At 39.4% G+C, this 18,928-nt stretch overlaps 1 protein-coding gene across 6 annotated transcripts in view; it reads right to left on the reverse strand.

Annotated features, from left to right (window-relative positions):
* Positions 1 to 18,928, reverse strand: part of SOCS6 (suppressor of cytokine signaling 6) — a 120,836-nt gene that overhangs the window by 45,687 nt on the left and 56,221 nt on the right. For 5 of the 6 annotated variants that reach the window (XR_004242394.1, XR_004242395.1, XR_004242388.1 and 2 more), the window contains one exon: positions 10,705 to 10,786. The gene's annotated coding sequence lies outside the window, so the exon portion shown is untranslated. Of the gene's footprint in view, positions 1 to 10,704; positions 10,787 to 14,658; positions 14,831 to 18,928 lie in introns of all 6 variants that reach the window. The other variant, XR_004242391.1, reaches the window with a different exon arrangement.

An 18,928-nucleotide genomic window follows, 5' to 3' on the forward strand; every position in this document is an offset into this window, starting at 1 on the left:
GCAAGGTTGCAAAATGGGATGACTGGAAATTCATGAAGTTCAACAAACACCAAATCCTGCACTTGGGTAGGAATAGCCTCACACACAGGACAGCGGGCAGTTGACCAGCTGCCAAGAAGCCTTGCAGAGAACTAGTACTGGGTCCTTCCTGACCACGAGCTGACCATGAACAAGCAGTGTCTCCTCTCAGCAAAGAAGGCTAGAAATGACATTAGGTCTGTTAGGAAAATGCCTCCCCGCAGATCAGGGAAGGCTCTGATGAGCCCACATCAGGAATATTGGATCTAATATCAGGCTCCTCAGTACAGAAGAGGCATGAACATACTGGAGAGTGTTCAGTAAAGGGCCACAAAGATGACTGAGAGAAGTCTCCATCATTCTTATCCACGTGTATATATACATATATGTACTCATGATGGAAGAGGAGGAGAAGAGGAAGTCAGACTTCTTGGTGATGCTCAGTGACAGGAAAAATGTCAGTGAACACCAACTCAGAGAGAAATTCCACTTAAATGTAAGAAAAATCTTTTTCACCATGACTTTTTTGGAACACAGGTTTGTCAGAGAAGTTGTGGAGTCTCCATGCTTGGAGATATTCAAAATACAACCAGACACAGCCCTTAGCAATTAGCTAATTAAGAGTTAACCCTGCTTTTAGCAGGAACATTTGGTTAGAGCATGCCGAAGACTCCCTTCCAACCTCACTGGTGCTGTGATTCAAAGTATAAATACCACACATCAGTATTTCAGATTTTTAGAAGTAGAAAATGTGACTTAAAAGAAAGCCCCAGAAGATGAAGTTGATTTCTACATTGCTGCTACTGTATAATATTCACAAAATATTTGCCTTGATAAATGATTTTAAATCTTGGGATTATCTATTTATTTGCTGTGTTAAAACCACCTTCATTTTAGCCCACCAATACTGATTTTCAATTTTTAGTTTCTTTTGAACTTCAGAAGCAGAGAACTTTCTGCTTATTTCAAACCTGCTCAGGTGGGTATACACCAATATTACCAGAGAACTTGATGAAAATAAAGAAATAGTCCTGTGGCTAAAAAAAGATTGTGTTTTTTCTAAAAAAAACCCTATAAGCTTGCCCTGCAGTTAAACTGCTATAGCAAACAGTAATAGTCCATTCACATCTATTATAAGAGCAGTATCACCTGCAGTTTTATTGACTGTCAGAAAACAGGTCCCATTTTGCGAAACAATAAAAATCAAATTTAGTGTAAAATATCCCAAGGTTGTAGCCTGTAACCTTATAACATCAGAAATGACAGCAGTAAGCCTTTTTTTTCCCCTCCTTTTTTCACTGCAGATTCCAAAAGAAACCAGAGATTATATTCCAGAGCAGGGAGTGCTGCAGACACAGGCATACTACCATGCGGAGGCACAACAAAGATACCAAAAAGTGTTCTCAATTTCTTTCTTTTCCCAGTGCTCTACACCCCTAGCCAATACAGAATGGCGCAGCCTGTTAGTCCAAAACTGACAGGTAAATTTTAAGGACGAAACAAAATATAAAGCATTAATGACACAATATAATTTTGCTTTTCCTAGTCTTTATTAGTTCACCATTTGCATTCACATGAATAATTATGCAAACACAGGGAAAGAACATATGGGAAGTACAACTGAACTCCTCAAGTACAAGGTTGCTCTGTTAGGTTTGCATGGCAAAGTTTTGGTCTAGGAGGGGCTATGAGAGGTGGCTTCTGTGAGAATTGCCAGAAGCTTCCCCTGTGCCCAACAGAGCCACTGCCATCCAGATGCCTCAGAGGCTGAATATTTCACCCCAAAGTACTCAGTAGCTCCATTCATTTCAATTCTCAATTTCACATGCATGCTGAAGTTAGATAAAAGTTCCCCAAAATTAGAAACAGATAAAACATGCAGTAATACAGATTATTAGATTAAAGGAACTTCACAAAATAGAAAATTGCATGCTTCATGGAAGAAGGAGAGTTACATTTAAAAACAATGGACCATATTCATATTGGTGATCTATTGCTTTGTCTTTTCAAAGAGACAGAGTCTTATCTGTAATGGAAAGGTTATTTAAAAAAAGGAATGCCAACTCAGAATCAAACATTTAATAGTGAAATGTCAGTGTGAGGTGCACATATAAATTTGGCGTAGTCTTTACAGACGTCACACTGCTGATTGCAAGATTGGAATTTGTACCTGAAGATATACACACAAAATATTATAAACTTCTGTGAGCAATCTTTTATTTTCCATCAGTCCTGACACAAACAAATGGTGAAGAACTGCATGGGAACAAAAATTCAGACTACCCACCTACTCCCTCCCTGCCTTTCTTCAGCATCTATTTTGGAAAGGAGTAAACCTACTTTTCCTGCACTTAATACAGTGTTCGACTCCTACTCAGAAAACTTTAGGATGGAGTAAATGTTTGTATCTGAGTTAACAATTTAAATATGGATCAAACACCTAAATGTACAACTAGAATCACTCAGATAGTCCAAAGGTGTCCATCAAGAGCCATTTCTTGTACCTTTCAGAGCAGGTACATTCCACTGCATGTGTCTTGCTAGATCCCAGTTAAGTGTTGAAAGGGACCTTGACCAGGCAACCAAATAAAAATAACTCAATATAGAAGATGGACTCACTTGATTCAAGCAGAGGTTAAAGCAGGTTATCCAATTTCAGGTTTGCCCAATTATCAGTTTGGGCTTTCTTTTTTAGCCCAGCATGAGTTCGGATTTGAGCCTTAGTCAAGTAAATAGCTGCCTCAAACAGGAGCTGAACAAGCTATCTTCATTAAAACTTCTCTACAGAGAGTTTGAGTGTTTGGGCAAGAAAAGAAAGGGAAGAGGGGAAAGTAAATGAGGCTCTCAAACTAAGAGTTCCCTTTCATCTAGGCAATATAATGCAAATCTTTTCTATAATGCATTTTAAGATGTAAATTGGATTCAAGTTGATGTCCACCTGTCTTGAACCAGCAGGGATGTCTTCCCATTTTTATCAAAGCATTTCTCTGCCAATTACTGGCTGTTGTGACAGTTGGAGATTTTGTGTGTGTGTGCAGACTTTTACAAATACAAACTCATTAAAATTAGATCTTTCACCTTCTGATTCCAAGAAAAACTGTCACTGAAAAATATCAGGGGTCAAGTGATCTGTATAGTCTAATTACATCCTATAAGACCTAGAAGCTTATGTTTATGAGGAAAAAAAGAGTCCTATTTTCTTGGTATTTTCCATTTTCAAAATTTTATTCTTTTTAAGAGCAGAAAATTTTATGTAATACAGAAAAATACTTATATTGTTTACTCACTGCAGACAACTAAGCCTCTATTCATTAAAGTAAATTTTATTTAATAGCAGCAAACAAAAATTTCCCAATTAATTTAATTCTCTGCCATTCCATAGAAAAATAGATGTTCATTAGAACAGCTCTACAGAGCTCATATGCTGGAATTCACCACATCATTAACAAGAGATAACAAGTTCAGAGCAAGTTGCTACGATACCTAACTTGTTTAAAACCACAAACTTTCATTTCACTGGAAAAGAAAACAGATATGACTATAATTTGTTTAGCAGTGAAAAGGCAAAAAAGGGAACAATTTTTTTTCATCTTATGAAATTTTTCAGCAGATTGGCGTTAAAAGTTGTATTTTATTTTTCTTTTTTTTTCACAGGTTAAATTATTCTGTTGTAATATCATGGTATGAGAAACATTCATGACCAATCTCTTGCCAATGCTCTGTGTTTGAAATGAGCATTTGTTGGGGTTTCAGGAGTTCTCCTAGTTTTTTTCTGTTAAAGGAATTTTCCCCCCATACTGTTGCTAGGAGGAGGACAAATTGCTGGATAGTTAAAGAAAACAAAGAGCTACCCATTGGGGGTGAGGTGCACCTGGCTACTCTTTTGTTTCACCTGGGTGTGTGGGCAGTTCCGTCCCCGAACGCCGGAGAGGGAAGCTGTTTTTTCGTCGGCTGGTTTTTTTTTTTTTCCTTCTGCGGAGAAAGATCCCAGGATCCCCAGCCCACCTTCCCTGCCCTGCTGGGAGCCTGGCCGTGGCCGCCCTGCCCCGCCTCTGCTTCCAGCCTTCGCTATGTTGTAGCCCTGCTCGCCCAGCCTGGATCTCCGGGGGGTTCCCCATTTGGATACATCACATCTGCCGTCTGGGATTTGTGCTCGTCCCTGCCGTTCCAGCCTGCCATTCCCGAGGGTCCGGCCAGACACCGTGATCGGCTGCCCAGGGGTTTGTGAAGCCTTTGTTCCATCCCTTCCCGGGATCCCAGGGCACCGGTGCCGCGTGCTCCCCGAGCTCGCTCCGGAGCGCCCCCTGCAGCCGCGGGGGAACCATCGCACCTGCCCTGCTCACCGGGAGCCGCCAGCGCCCCTGCCGGCTGCGAGCGGAACTGCACCCGAGGGGAAAGGGCCTGACAGCCGAGAGGGCTGGGACTGGGTTTGTGATTGTTTGCTGTTACTGCCAGAGTTATTGCTGTTTGTTTGACTGGTTATACACATAGAGATATATCATAGTACAGAACTGTTATTCCTATTTCCCACATCTTTGCCTAAAGGCCCTTGATTTCAAAATTATAATAACTCGGAGGGAAGGGGGTTGCATCTGCCATTCCAAGGGAGGCTTCTGCCTTCCTTAGCAGACACCTGTCTTTCAAACCAAGCACTGTAAATATATTCAATTACTAAGGATAGGCACATAAGTCAGAGTTTTGGCTACCACGGTCGCAGTACCAGTTTTCCAACGTGTTGAGGCAGATGTATTATCTGCATGCAGCAGTATTTGATATACAGATTTGTCATTGTAGCTATATTTATGACAGATGTCAGCTGTTTCTTTAGATTTTTTTCTCACTATCCTTTTGTACTCTTCCAGCAGAAAACATGCCTGAAAACTGTTGACGGACAGGTAAAGGTGCAAATGTTAAGGGAAAACTGAAGGAATTTTTGGTACCTGGAAGTACCAGAGGTGGAGAGGGAGACCTTTCAAGGTCTAGAATATCTTGCTCTGGATCTTAACCATGATGTCTGGTACATTAAAGCTTATTTAAGGACAAAGTTGATCTAGAAAACCTCCTGAGAGGACTCCTATATTTCATTTGGCCTTGCAATTCAAATATGCAATAAAATACCAGGAAAAGTTTTGGAAACAGCAAACACAAAACATTTACTTGTCAGAAAAGTATGCCACAGAAGATGGAGTGCTCTTCTTTCCCTCTTTGCACATATGTTGGTCAAATCTGTTGGCTTTTTTTTTTTTTTTTTTTTTGGAAGGGGAGGAGGGAGGCATGTTTTGGCTTCAGGACATGGGGTTTTTTGGTGGGAGGAGGGGACCACATTCTCTCTCAAACATACAAATTGTCTAACAGATTACTAGAAATCATTTATCAATAATGCAGATAATTTTTTGTTAAGATGAAAAGTCTACCAAGATGGCACTGCCAAGAATATCTGGCACATTTCAAGTTCCAGCCCCAGCATGGCCTCCACCACATCCTCCCTTGTCCAAGCATCTGTACCTCACTCCTCAGAGCATTTCCCTACTTTGTCTCTCACTATGCACTTCCACTGGAACATTAAATAAAAGCTTCTCTGCAAAACCTCAAGCCCGATGGAAGGAAGCCTCTGTGGCTCAGGAGGAGCTGCTGGCAGACGTGCCTCTGCATGGAGGAGCAGTACCACCCGCAGGGCTGGCATGGCTGGAGCTGGGAACCAGGCTCAGGAGAGTCAAAGGCAGTGACAAAGCACAATGGGGGAGCATGTAAACAGGAAAGGAAACAGGCAGGATCCAGGAACCACTACTTGTCCCTTTCTAAGGAGACGGGCAGCTCAGTTTCTTGGACTGTAATCCCAGCAACTGCTGTGTCAACAGCAGCATGCTCCTGAGGAGGCCCCAGCCAGGACAGGACTTTACCGGGAATGAACTCACCCACTGCCTCACAGGGACCTGCTGGAAGACATCATAACATGGGCAGATACCTGGTGTCTCATACAGTAGAAGTTAGATAATTTCAAAGTTGTTAAGATGAGAAACAGGCATTTCCCTCATGTATCACATTTCCCTCATGTTCTCAGATTTGTGACCTCTCTTTGAAAAATGTAAGTTAAGGAAATTAAACTCATCTGAACTAAGCCTTTCCTTCTAGAGCTATGTTCCAGTTTGGGCAAATTTAGAAATATATCCTCTGAGAGAAGGCACAACCACCCCTCCCCCACCAGGTTCGGGAAAAAATAAATTTTCCTCGAAGGAAAGTGAAGAAGATAAAACTATTTATTTAACAAACACATGGGAAGGAAAATAATGTTAGATGGTAAAATCTTTCGCGGTAGAGGAAAAAACCTGGGAAAGTGTTCGAGTCCTCCCTTTGGTCTCCTCGGAGCTGGGGCTTGGGCCAGGGCCAGGCCCTCTGTGCCCGGTGGAAAGTCCTCCCGATGTGTTCTGATGTTACAGCAATCAAGCAGTCCAGTAGAAAAGGGGAAAAAATCCGGAATCCAGATAAGGAAATCCAAAGTCCAACTCTCAGTCTCTCTCCAGAGAACAAGAAGAAGAAAAAACTGGCCAAAAACTGACTGGAAAAAAAACAAGCCGGGTGCTTCCTCCCTCCCCTACCCCAGCTAGGGAAAAAAAAAAAACCTGCTATCTTTTTGTAACCTTGAATGAGCTGCAAACTGCTTTGAGAAAGTTTTGCTCAGTTTTTTTCCTTCCCCCTTTCAGGCTCAGTTTAGAGGCATAGAAAGGCACAAAAATTAATTTCTGGGCATAGGCAGCGATATGGGATACACATCATAAGGTCACCCCAAGACAAGCTAAAAAATAGTCACACTAGCTCATCTGCAGTTATATACTGCACTATCTGCATTAGATGTTCCCCAGTGCCCACAGGGTATTATTTTCGGTTATATAAACTGTAGTTGTGTCTCTTCCACTGTGCCACTCTGACAAAATGGAAAGACAAACACTAAACCTCTATAAAAGGGAGATCAAATTAAAGGGGTTAATTTGAAGACAGGGCAGAGATATTCAAAAATAAAAAATAATCACAGCACCTTCAAAATAAGGAAGTGATTTGAAAAAGCTTCCAGAAAGGCTGAGTAAGAAACTCTAGGGCAGAAGATTGGAAGTCAAAAAATATATCCTGAGTACCTTCACACAGTGCTCCAGATCCAGCAAAGGACTGACGTATATCTTAGATACAGCAGAGGAACTGTAAATTTTAACCATTAACCAAGCTTATATAAAGCAAAAACAAATCATTAAAACCCTCTGGTTTGAAAGACAGACATCAGCACAGGAAAATCAAATTATTTTTCTCAGCTGAAACATCCTTATGTTCTCAGAGCAGATTAAGATTCCATCCACCTCTCCTGACTTTGTATTTCAGAGTCCATTTTCTGTAAGCTCTGAAATGTAGTCACATACTGTTATTTTCAAAGCAGAGTAATGTTATGGAAGAATTTTCAAAACAAGATAGATCTCTACAATAGGATAAAAACAGACAAAAAATATTAACCTCTAAAGCCTTTATCTGTTTATGTGTGTCTGCATTGTAAATGTACAAATATATACAAATGTACCTACATACTTATATATATATATACACATATACACAGATGCTGGTATATCAATATAGATATGGATATAGCTATAAATTCAGAAGTGTGTGTGCATACACATATTTTAAAGCAAAGAGAAGAATTAAATATTTAACCACTAAGTTGTGCACCTTGAAGGAACTGAAACTTCAAAACTTCTTCATGTAGGAATGCCACACATTGAAAGAGAGGGTCCACCTTAGCTAAAGCCCTGCACACATAAATGTTCCTCACAGCAATTGATTGCATTTCTCCAGCTGCTACCAGGGCAAGCTGATCAGCTGTACGTAACAGACACTAGGAAGAATTTTTTTTTTTTACATTACATTATAAAAAACAATAAAAAATGTCAGCCACAAAATCTTTTACAGTAACTCAGCTGAGATGCTCTGCGTCTTCCTGTGTCTTTCCTGCTGGTATGCAGAAACACAGGGTAACATTTTCTCACTTAGTGAGATCTTTTCACTGTTTTGAGAATTAGAAATTTCCAAGCCATTTTAAAACACCAGTCTGTTTGTTCTGTTTTCTCTTGTTTTTCATTTCTTCTTTCACAGCAGCGAGTCCTGAGGGATTCGATGGAATACGCACATCCTTTTAAAGGATAATTATGCTGCCATGAGGTGACTTTGTCACTGTTCTATATCCTGCACTATATGCAGTCTTATTTTATCTGCATAAAACTATCCTTCGTTTTCACAAGGAGCATGTTAGATTTGCTATTTACTGGTGCAAACTACAGACATTTTTTGATCCAGCTGTTGCTGAGAACAAAAGGAGGATCACAAGGGGAGCAAGAATGACAGTCCATAAATGCTGTAAATGTTCTGAGCAAAGTTTACTGATGGTTAGACAAGACTTCCCCCTTGTAAGTAGCACTATGGCTACCCAGCAACCTAATTGCCACTAGGAACGAAGTCATATTCCTCATCACTACCCACTGCTTTTGCAAACACAAAGTAAACTTAGAATGAAGGTCAAATCATTAATAGTCATGCCAAGTCAAATTTGTGCAGCAGCTGCAAAGCAGCTTGAGCCAAGGCATTGTAGGAATATCTGAAGATCACTATTGGAGCAAGAAGAATATTCTTTTTTCACTCTTCTTTTATAAACCAAAGGATCACAGCAAAAGTCCTCAGAAAGCCCTTCATTAGCTGTACTCCTGACGGGCAGAATAAGCTTGGACTTTAAGAGTCTAAAAAATCCTATGCAGAAGAATCAAAGATCTTTATTTTAATCTTTTCTGATGTTTTATCTGATAAATGATTGTTAAAAAATTGATTCTTTTAAGGTCAGTCACTGTTGCTTCTTACCTTTCTTCTAAAGTTTCCAATAATATACTAGCTTTTTTTACATATCCCACCTGCTAAAACATGCTATCAAATTTATCCTTTCAAGAGAGGGGGTTTTTTTCCTACATGTTTTGAGAAGCACATATTGCTTGACCAGTGCTGAAACTAAATTATGACTTAACTTTCTGTATATCAAAAGCCATGCAGTAGAACAGAGTGAAAAGAAAAAAAGGTTGTAGTGTCCCAACAGTTAAGGCATTGGAGTTTTAATGTGACAGCTGCAAAATTCATACATAAAAACTGCAGTTTATTTTGCTAAAAAGAGTGAAGGGCTGAGTCAGCCGTGAAAGAATCTGAGTATCTGGCATTAGGGAGCCTTATATCCTTGAAACCAGAAGATCAAACCACTGTGACACTCCCTTGAGCAGAAAAGAGACAAAACAGGGAAGAAACCCATCCAACCACCAGCACAGCATCTCTGCCCAGAAAACAAAAATATAGCAAAGCACTAACTAAAGTTTACTGAAATAAAAATGAAAAACTATTTCAAAAGCAAAAAGACAAATGTAGACCATTACATAATTTGGAGTGGAAAGGTCCTCTTGAGATTTCCTGGTCCCTCCTTCAGCTGAGACAGGGCTAAACTCAGCATTAAACTGAGCTGCTCAGGGTTTTGGTAGTAAACTGCCTTGTTTAATTGAAACAAATTGTAGTAGATGCAGACAAGATAACTGTGGAAGATCATATGCAATATAACTGAACGGATCTCTCATCCTGAAAGCATTTCTGATGGGATCAATTTGTCAGGATATTAGCTACACAGCAGAACTACAGAAAATGGCAACAGGATTTCTAAAACTCATATTACCATAGTACCTATTGATCTTCAAGAAACATCCTAAGCAAAAACATAGTATAAAAACCTAATTTCTGTTCCATAGAGACTGACATCTACATGTAAGATACAGCAGATCAATATGGACAGGTTAGGGAACAAGCGTGAGACAGTCATGGCCAACATGACACGCACAAATCACAGAAGATGGGAGTTTGACCTGCTGGCAGTTTTCTTTAGTCATCAATACATCTTAAAGTTGTTACAAGAGATTTGAGCAAGGACAATGTTTTGCTGTTTTGCACAGGTTTATAAAGTGCCCTTCTCACAGGCATTGGAGGAAGGTTATTCTTTCAAGGACTCCAGAAATCTTTGAAGAAGATAATCTCATTCTCCTGGAACATAATTTCCAATTAACCGAAAAAAAAAAAAAAAAAACCAAAACAAATCCCCAACTTACAAACAAAAAAACAACCAAGGAACAGAAGAAGACTGGTAATGATGTAGTGCTTATTCTAGAATCCAAATTCTTTACCTAAGGGTATACTTGGAGATTCCCAGAAACCTAAATTATCTAAACCCAGGGTTCCAACATTTAAATTTTCTCTGTTGTCCAAAATTTACCTCTTTGATAGATCTTTCTTGTTGATAGACGCTCCATCTACCAGCTGATCTATAGTCAGGAGTCATTTGGGAGGGGAACAGATAAGTAACAGATGGGGTGGTCACAAATTCAGAAGTTTTGAGACAGCTTGTCAATTTATAAGTCATTAAGTCACTCCTGAATACCTCAGTTTCATAAGGAAAATATAGTCAGTAACTGGAAAAGAGAAAAATAAAAACTTATTTTTGCTCTAGCAATGACTAGCAGTCATAGGTTTGAGGTTTTAGAGGACCTTTCAATAGAAGTTATGCTCAGCAACTCTGCAACTTCCGAAAGACCATTCTAGAAAGCTGTGGCTAACAATTCATGTTTCACTCACCTTGTGTCTTGATTTTCAGAGTGCTCATGAAACAGAAGGGGCTGTGGACTGTGGGCGTGTCTGAAAAACCTGGTTGAGAGTCCTGTAAGAACAACGAATTAATTACAAAATCTGTGTTACTCCAGCTGAGGGACTCTCTCAGCATTCCCAGTTTCTGTAGGTTGCCTGACTCAAGTGTAGCACAACAGCTTCATATACAAACCAGATGAGAGCTGTACAAGTTACAGCAGAGGCCATATCTAGGAAAACAAGAACCCAGAGTAATGGGTGATTTTCACATGCAGTATATCTAAATATAAGGAATACCAATCTCTTAACAACAACAATAAAAAAAAAATACACAGGTAGTAAAGTTTCTGTTGTATTCATGAATAAACCAACCTCTCCTGAGCTACTGGGTTCAAAGTATGCAACTGCTATAAAAATATAAATGCATTGAAAGAAGTCTGACAGCATGGTCTGGAAAGCACTTCTTGTAAGAAAACAAAGATAATAAATTGAAATTGTTCAGATTTGTTGAGGGAAAGAGGAGAAAGCTGATTCTTGAATTCTTAATCAAGTAACTGCAAAGAAATGGGAAGAATTATTCTCCATATCTGGAAAGGACAGAACAAGTACATTTCAGTTTCAAATAAGGAAAGGAAAGAATGTCATAGCTTTCTAAAGTTAAGAATAATAATATTTGGAAAGTAGTTAGTTATGGCAAACTTCGTTTTCTGACACTGAGGGTCTAGGTTAGACATATCAAAAGTGGGTTAGCTATAGTTAATCCTGCCTAAGAGTAGTCAAATGGATTGTAAGACTTTCTAAGGTCACCTTAGGCCTTCGAATCCTGTGATTTTGATCATTATTTTGAGTCAGTTTCAGGCATAAATTTTTGGTTACTAAAAGTTACTTTCCTACATCTGACCTAAATTCCAATTAAAATTGATCTTTGAGTAGTCCAAAGATATTTTCCACTGTCAATCACACATCTCAGCATGACCACAATTTTACCTTTAAGAAACATCATATCATGCTGAATTCTACATTTAGTTCCTGTCCTACTTTCAAAGTTGGTACAGTGCTTGTTCCTTACAGTTTTCTGTTTCTGCAGGTTAAGGTTACATTGATTTAAATTCAAAATTTGAGGCTGGAGCACATTCATGACAGAGCTAAAACCCATCGGTTTACCAGCTCAATTTCCTGTGTTTCCAAGTAAAGTTCTCAATTTGAATTTGCCTGCAGTAACAGCATTATTTTAAAATATTCAATAAGGATTTTAACAAACTACAATCACCCCTTGCTAAAAGACACTTTGTATATTCCTCTGTCCATCATATTACCAGTGGCACTCTTCTGATGAAATACTGCTACTGATACAAACATTGCTCTTTATTGCTTTTTCACTTTATGATAAGAACAAGTTCGAAAAGTTTTATGAAAGTTTGACTTGAGAACTTAAAGAAACTTGAGAGTTTGCTTAGACTAAAAGTGACTGAGGGTTCCCTTGCAATGTCAGGGAACCATGTGGCTCCTCCACAGCCCCCACTTACCATGAGCCCCAGGCTTCCTTGTGACAGACTAAGGGCCTTTGAACCTACTTTGTGTTACAGGAGAAGAGGAGAGTGTTGAGTCTTCAGAGTTCAATGTAGTTGAAAGTTGCATCTATAAGTTGCAAGTCCTACAGTTTTCATGAGTAAGTGCAACTAACATGGTACCTCTGGAGTAAGGCAAATAATCCTGGTACAGAGAAAAAGTTTGTGCTGGCATCACCCAGAGGAGGGGTTTTTTAAAGTTCTTCATGCCTGAAGCCATGACTTCAACATGTGGTTTAACTGGGTTCAAGGGAAGGAACAACACTTGTTGAAGAATGAAGCTGTGGTTATTTCAGAGTTATTTGGAAATTCGAAGAATGGTTTTAGTTGAGCACATTTTTTGAGGGTTTCATTTAAGGTTGGTGGAAATCATCTTCTAGCTGAAAGATGTAGCATCTGAATTATTCCTTACACAGGGGAACCCCAGCTGAATCTCATCTCCACTGGAGAGTCTTAAACCACGTTGTAGGGAAATGCAGAAATGTCCATGGTATGAAGTACTCTGAAATAAAATGTTTTCACTTCCTGCTGCTGACCTTCTTTCACTGTATTCACACAAATGCGGTTTTTAATTTTGCAGGAAATTAGACCCTTGAGAGGTCCACTTAATTAGAAGGCATAAAATTTACTGCATTCTGCTATCATTTCTTTGTTAGGAGAAAGATTTCGTTAATTGAGAAATGGGGAAGAAATGTAATAACGTGTTTGACATCAATGTATAGACCTAGAACTGGCTTAAAATCAGATATTTTTAGAAAGCCACCAGGTGCAGCCACAAAAAAGGGTAACCTATTACTGTTAATGTAGAACTGGCACAATTTTAAATAATTTACAAAGCAAACAAATTCGATGGGCTAATATAGCAAACATTTTGGAATTAATTTGAGAAATACCATGGATAAGAACACGTAAGTAAAATAAGAGAAAAGGGTAGGTACTAGTGCTTCTTAGGAGCTTTTTCCACAAAGAAGCTTTAAAATCTTCTCTGCCATTTGCCAACTATGGAAGCAAGGGTTCTAATGCTCTGTATTTTTACCTCTCTGCATTGTATCTGAGATCATGCTGAAGTAAGTCAATTCCTTGGACATGAAGGCAGCAAAATAAAATTCTTAGATTAGCATGGAATATTTTGCATGAAATAAATACAAGGGTTTATTCAGCAAGATAAAGCAATTTTAAATCCAGTTCAAAGCAAACTAATCTAAACCAGTGTTTGGGGTTTGTTTTGCTTTATTTCCTGTTTGGCAACCAGATGGAGAGATGTGGTTTTTCACAGGACAATCTGGTGGAAGTAGCTCTTCACAGCTGCATCAAAACAAAATCCAAATTAAAAATCCAATTCTGTTCTAGAATGCCCACAATTATTCTTTGCATGGCAGCACATGAAGCAGTACAGCATGGGAAAATGAAGGTAACGGTGATGGGAAGTAATGCAAATCTTGTTTCCTTTTTCACAGTTGCCTGAGAATAAGCTGAGAAGTCTAGCTGTCACCTGGCTATGGCAAAGAGTCAAACACTAGACAACACCTAGATGTGAGATATATTCCTTCACCATACCACTACCTGAATTTACAGCAATTTTCATTTTCCTGATTTCAGATGTTTTGGAAAAGGAATACAGGAACAACTTCTTTCTTTTTTTAAAAATTTTAACTTTAGGCTTGCATTTTCTCTCTTCTGCCCTGTTTTGATAGCTTTTTTATTCTTCTTCTGCCTGAGTAGCAGGTGCTTAATTCTGATATAACCAGCATTCAGTGAGAAACAACTATTCTCAATGTAGTTCTCACCTCTTTAAGTGAGACAACTAGACAAAATTTAAAATCTTGTAGGTAATTTCAATTCAAAAGAGAAATTGGTGTTAGATACAGAAAGCAACAACATTTGGATTTCCTCCTTCCACACCTCAGAAAATTACAATAGTCTGCCTTCTGAAATATGGCAGACATCACTCTACTGTTTTCTTGCTCAGAGCTATGAGCTTCTTTTAGTCACTGTCAATCAAAAGTAATAAAGAATGATAACTGACATATTTTGAGATGCCTTTCTGTCTTACTGTTTTCATGTGCTGCTTTTCCCAGATTGGCCCATTCTTCTCTAGCAGCACCTGTCAAAGTCACACTGTCAAGAGTTCTTTATTCCTGAGCAAATTAATATTTCCCCTTCATTTTTTGGAAGATATGAAGGAAGTACTCTGTGCACCATTACAGCTATATTAAGTGAAGATCAGTATGTAAGCCCTCAAGCTCTGCACTGGTAAACAGTAAACGAGGTATGGCAAATTGTCTCTCTGGAATAACAGCTCCCATATTGACCACACAGTTTGGGTGCACTGCCCCAGCACATCTGATCTCATTTCCCAAGAGAAATTGATACTTACTTCCTATGGAGGCGTTCAGGCCGAACCTGAAGTACCAGGGACAGTTCAAGTGCTTGTGTTGGCTCCCTGAAGCCAATACCACAGCTGGTATCCAGAGAAGGGTGAAACCAGTCACTGCACCACTACCCCTATACATTGCAACTGGGCTGCACTGATGGCCCAGTGAATTCTTCTGGAAAGAAAAGTACACCACAGTACATCACCACATGACAGACTCACATAATAACCAAAAGTGCACCCGCTGCACTGACACTTCCTGCAGACTCCAAAGAGGAGAGAGGCTGTGGAAAGCAGCATTGCAGAGGCCCCTCACTCACTGCATAGCCAAATTGAGTGGAAGAGAAGTGGCTTTGCAGAAGCCAGAGCTATGCAGGTAGAGTGGGATGAATGGGAAAAGTGGCCTAGAAGCCATATCTGTAGCTACTCCTGAACGGCAACCACAAAACTGTGTGAGAATGAATAAAACATTTGAAAACAGCAAAGGTGGAAGCATCAGGCCGGCTGAGGTGTGTCAATGGGTAGCTCATCAGAGACATTGAAGACCACCTGTATGAGTTCACCATGTCAGTGCACCCATCCCAAACAACAAAACTGGCAGAGAAAAGCAGAACAGAGGTGTATTGGGTCTGACTGAGGTAAAGTTAATTTTTCCCTTAGCAGCCCTCACAGTGCTGTGCTTCGAATTGGTAGCTGGAAGGGTATTGATAACACACCAGTGTTTTGGCTACAGCTGAGCAGTGCTGTCCCTCTAATATTCCTTCCTCCCATCAAGGGACTGGGAGTGGGCAAGATCCTGGGAGGGCACACAGCCAGGCCAGCTGACCCAAATTAACCAACAGGATATTCCATGCCATGTAATGTCAGCTCAGATATAAAAGCTAAGGGAGGGAGGAGGAATGGGGGAGCATTTGTTATTCTTCAGTGTTTGTCTTCTGCGCAACCACTATGTGTGCTGAGGCCCTACTTCCTGGGAAGTGTCCAAACATCGCTCACTGATGGGAAGTAGAGATCAACTTTTCCCTTTGCCTATGCATGCACAAACTTTTGCTTGTGTGGGAGACAGAGGAGTAGAAACTCCTGCAATTAAAGGAGGCTTTGATTTACAACCCTGGAAGAGACTAGGTCTGGCTTAATTGACAGAGATTTGTGCACTTTAAGCAAAAGGATTACAAACTTGTGTTCCTATCATTATAAGTAAAATTGTACACTGGGTGTTTTGGTGAAGAGTTTTAGAATAAAATAGTGTGATTTTATATAGTTTAAGTTAAGAATGTAGATGGTATAAGAGAGACAACTGTGTGTACGTGACATGAGAAGTTATTGGTAAAGACACAGCTGCATTGCAGTGAGAAGTGTGACAGGTGATAGGTCATTAATCTAAAACAAAGTGTCGTTTTAAGTATCTATTGGATTAGAAAGTTATAAATCACAATGTAACTCTAAATCTTGTGACTAGTCGCCATTACTCGGAGGTGTTGTAAAATCTCACGCCTTGACTGATGGGTTTGTTATTTTAAACAATAAATTCGTGTAGTTGCATAGTCCCATCCCTTAAAGTTATTTTCCTCCGACACGTGAAAGCGCGAGAAATGGACATGCTTGTTTCTTTCTTTTGCTTTAATAAACTGCCTTATCTCAATCCACTGGTTGTTCTCCATCTTATTCTCTCCCCTGTCCCACTGGGAAGAGGAGTGACAGAGCAGCTTAGAGGGCTCCTGGCACCCAGCCAAGGTCAAATCACTGTAACGGGGGCAGTCGGTGTTCCAAGCGGAACAGTGCAGCCAACATGGACTTATTGCCAGGAAACACTGGCTTCTTGGCCTTCTGGAGTTCTCAGAGTGTATCAAATAGATATGTGGATAAAAGAAATCAAGTAGACTCCTTCTAAGAGATTTTTAAACAGAATTCTACCATTAAATAAAACAGTTGACACAGGACTGGAGGGGGAAAAATATTTCACAGCTTAATATGAATCAAAACACAAGGCTTAATGAACACTTCTCAGGATAAAGAGGAGTCAGCTCCTCTCAAGTTCCCCAGGGAATTATGCTGGTTACAGCTTCATTCAGCTTTCTTTATCAATGATCTGAAGAAACTGCTGTACTGTGAAACCTGCAAGCCTGAAGCAAGTTCCACTCTTGGAGATGGCCCAAAGCCAAGTCACTGGCCCAGAATGCCAAAAAGTCTTGACAAACTTTCTAGGTGGGTAAAAAGGTGGCAGATGAGTTCACAGAAAATGTGCAATAAGGAAAAACTATCCTAAATCTTGCATACACAATGCTGCATTCATAAAAACTCAGTTGTAATTTAGGATGATTTTGGATTCATCACTTGAAGTTATCTGAAATCATTGTACAGCAATAGCCTAAAAAAGCCAATAAAATATTGGACATCAAGAGAAAAGTGTTCAGAGCAGGACATCACTGTGCCATTTTAAGAATTTTTTCCATGTCCACATTGGGACTGCTATGCCTAGTTCTGGTTTCTGCATCTGAGGAAGGAGATGGAACTAGAGAAGGTGCAGAGAAGAGCAACTAGACAATCAAAGGAGATAAAGACCTGCTTTGTGAGAAGAGATGTGAAAGGCTGTGAGTCTTCACTATGAGGCTAAAGAGGTCTTAAGGAATCATGAAGGCAGGGGAAAATCTGAAGACAAAACTGCTATTCACAAAATCTTGCAATTAGAGAACTAGGTAGTGCTTGTTGAAACATTAGTAGGAAACTTACTGAAAACAAGTAAAATACTTCTTTACCCAGTGAGCATTAATCTTATGGAAGACAGGAAGACATGGAAAGGAAATTATATCATCACACACACAAAAAAAAGGGATAGACTGATTCATGGACCACAATACAAGACTAAAATGAGAGAGGTTGGGATGTAGCATCTAACATTCCTGATACAACGATTGGTAGTGCTAGGTGACTAAAAGGGGAGTGAATGCTAAACATGACAAACTGAGTCTGCCTTGTGCTGTGCAACGTAAAAGAAATATGAGATATAGCCAATCTTTTAGTAGGTTGTGCAGTATTAATCAACCAACAGATGAGATACTTGTGAAAAGTTGTAATACAAATTCCTCCTCCCCATTTCATGCCTTTTCTTCATTAACTCTTTAGTGACATCTGCCCCCATTTTTGACAGTGGTTATATATGCTCTGTAATGCCTTCTTGACTACTTTAGGGCTGATAGTTTTGATCTACTACTAATAAAAAGGGAAATAAAAACATCTTTAGAAGATATTCAAATAATGGTAACAGCACTAAATAAGGTTGTCAATCCATCTTAACCCAGAAATAGATGTTAGTAGTAGGGGTTGGCATCTGCTCAACTCCAAATTGTCAGAAGGTGTTTAAGTGTGCCACACTGTACTGAAGCTGACAAAATTTGAATATTTTATTCCCAGAAGAGATGTCAGCAAAGAGGAAAGAAGCAGGAGCTGCTCAGAATCCCAAACACAGAACCAGAAACACTGAATTTGTAAATTCAGTCTATTCTACACTACACTACTACTACAGTACTACTTCTACACTTCTACACTAGTCTGGAACCTCTTATACAGACCATTTCAACCCTGCCCATCACTTTGATAATGTTTAAAACAGTTTTCTTATAGTAAGTAGAGAAGGAAAACACATGGAGTGAGGTGAGAAATGCAGAACTTTGAGACTATGAGACTGCAGGGTACACCCTTGCTGATGTTTGACTGCTCTTTTGAGATTTACCATATGTCAGAGATGAGACTTCACAGGACACTGAAACTAGTAGTTTTTACCCTAATTCTCTGTGGGAAGTCTACAAAACCATCACATACATGAAAATCGGATGTGTCAGGGAACACAGGTACTCTGGTGGCCATCAAAGCTGATACACATAACCACAGGTCTTTTAGTGGAGAGAAAAAGAGAAATGGTTGGTTGTTTACACCCTTCAAAACCATAATATGACATATGCAGCACCAATAGAAACTTAAGTGTTGTAGCTTCATTTTCATTTCCCTTAATTAATAGAATCATCTTACTTTTAACATCTTCACTTGGTCAGATTAACAAACGAGAGTTTCTTACTAACTGGTTATGATTTTGGTCTGCCTAAATTACATTGAAGCTTTAAGCATGTACTGTCTACTTTCAATATAGAAATCTATTCTGATTAAAAGTAACTAGTTTCAGCAGAGAAGCCTGAATATCAGTGAAAAACAGTGGAATTTAGCCACTTGAATCAAAGAAGTCTGCTTCTTAAGTGCTTTTATGTGTTTTCTAACAAGA

This window comes from Corvus moneduloides, chromosome 1 (genome assembly GCF_009650955.1).
Source record: "Corvus moneduloides isolate bCorMon1 chromosome 1, bCorMon1.pri, whole genome shotgun sequence".
Classification (NCBI taxonomy): domain Eukaryota; kingdom Metazoa; phylum Chordata; class Aves; order Passeriformes; family Corvidae; genus Corvus; species Corvus moneduloides.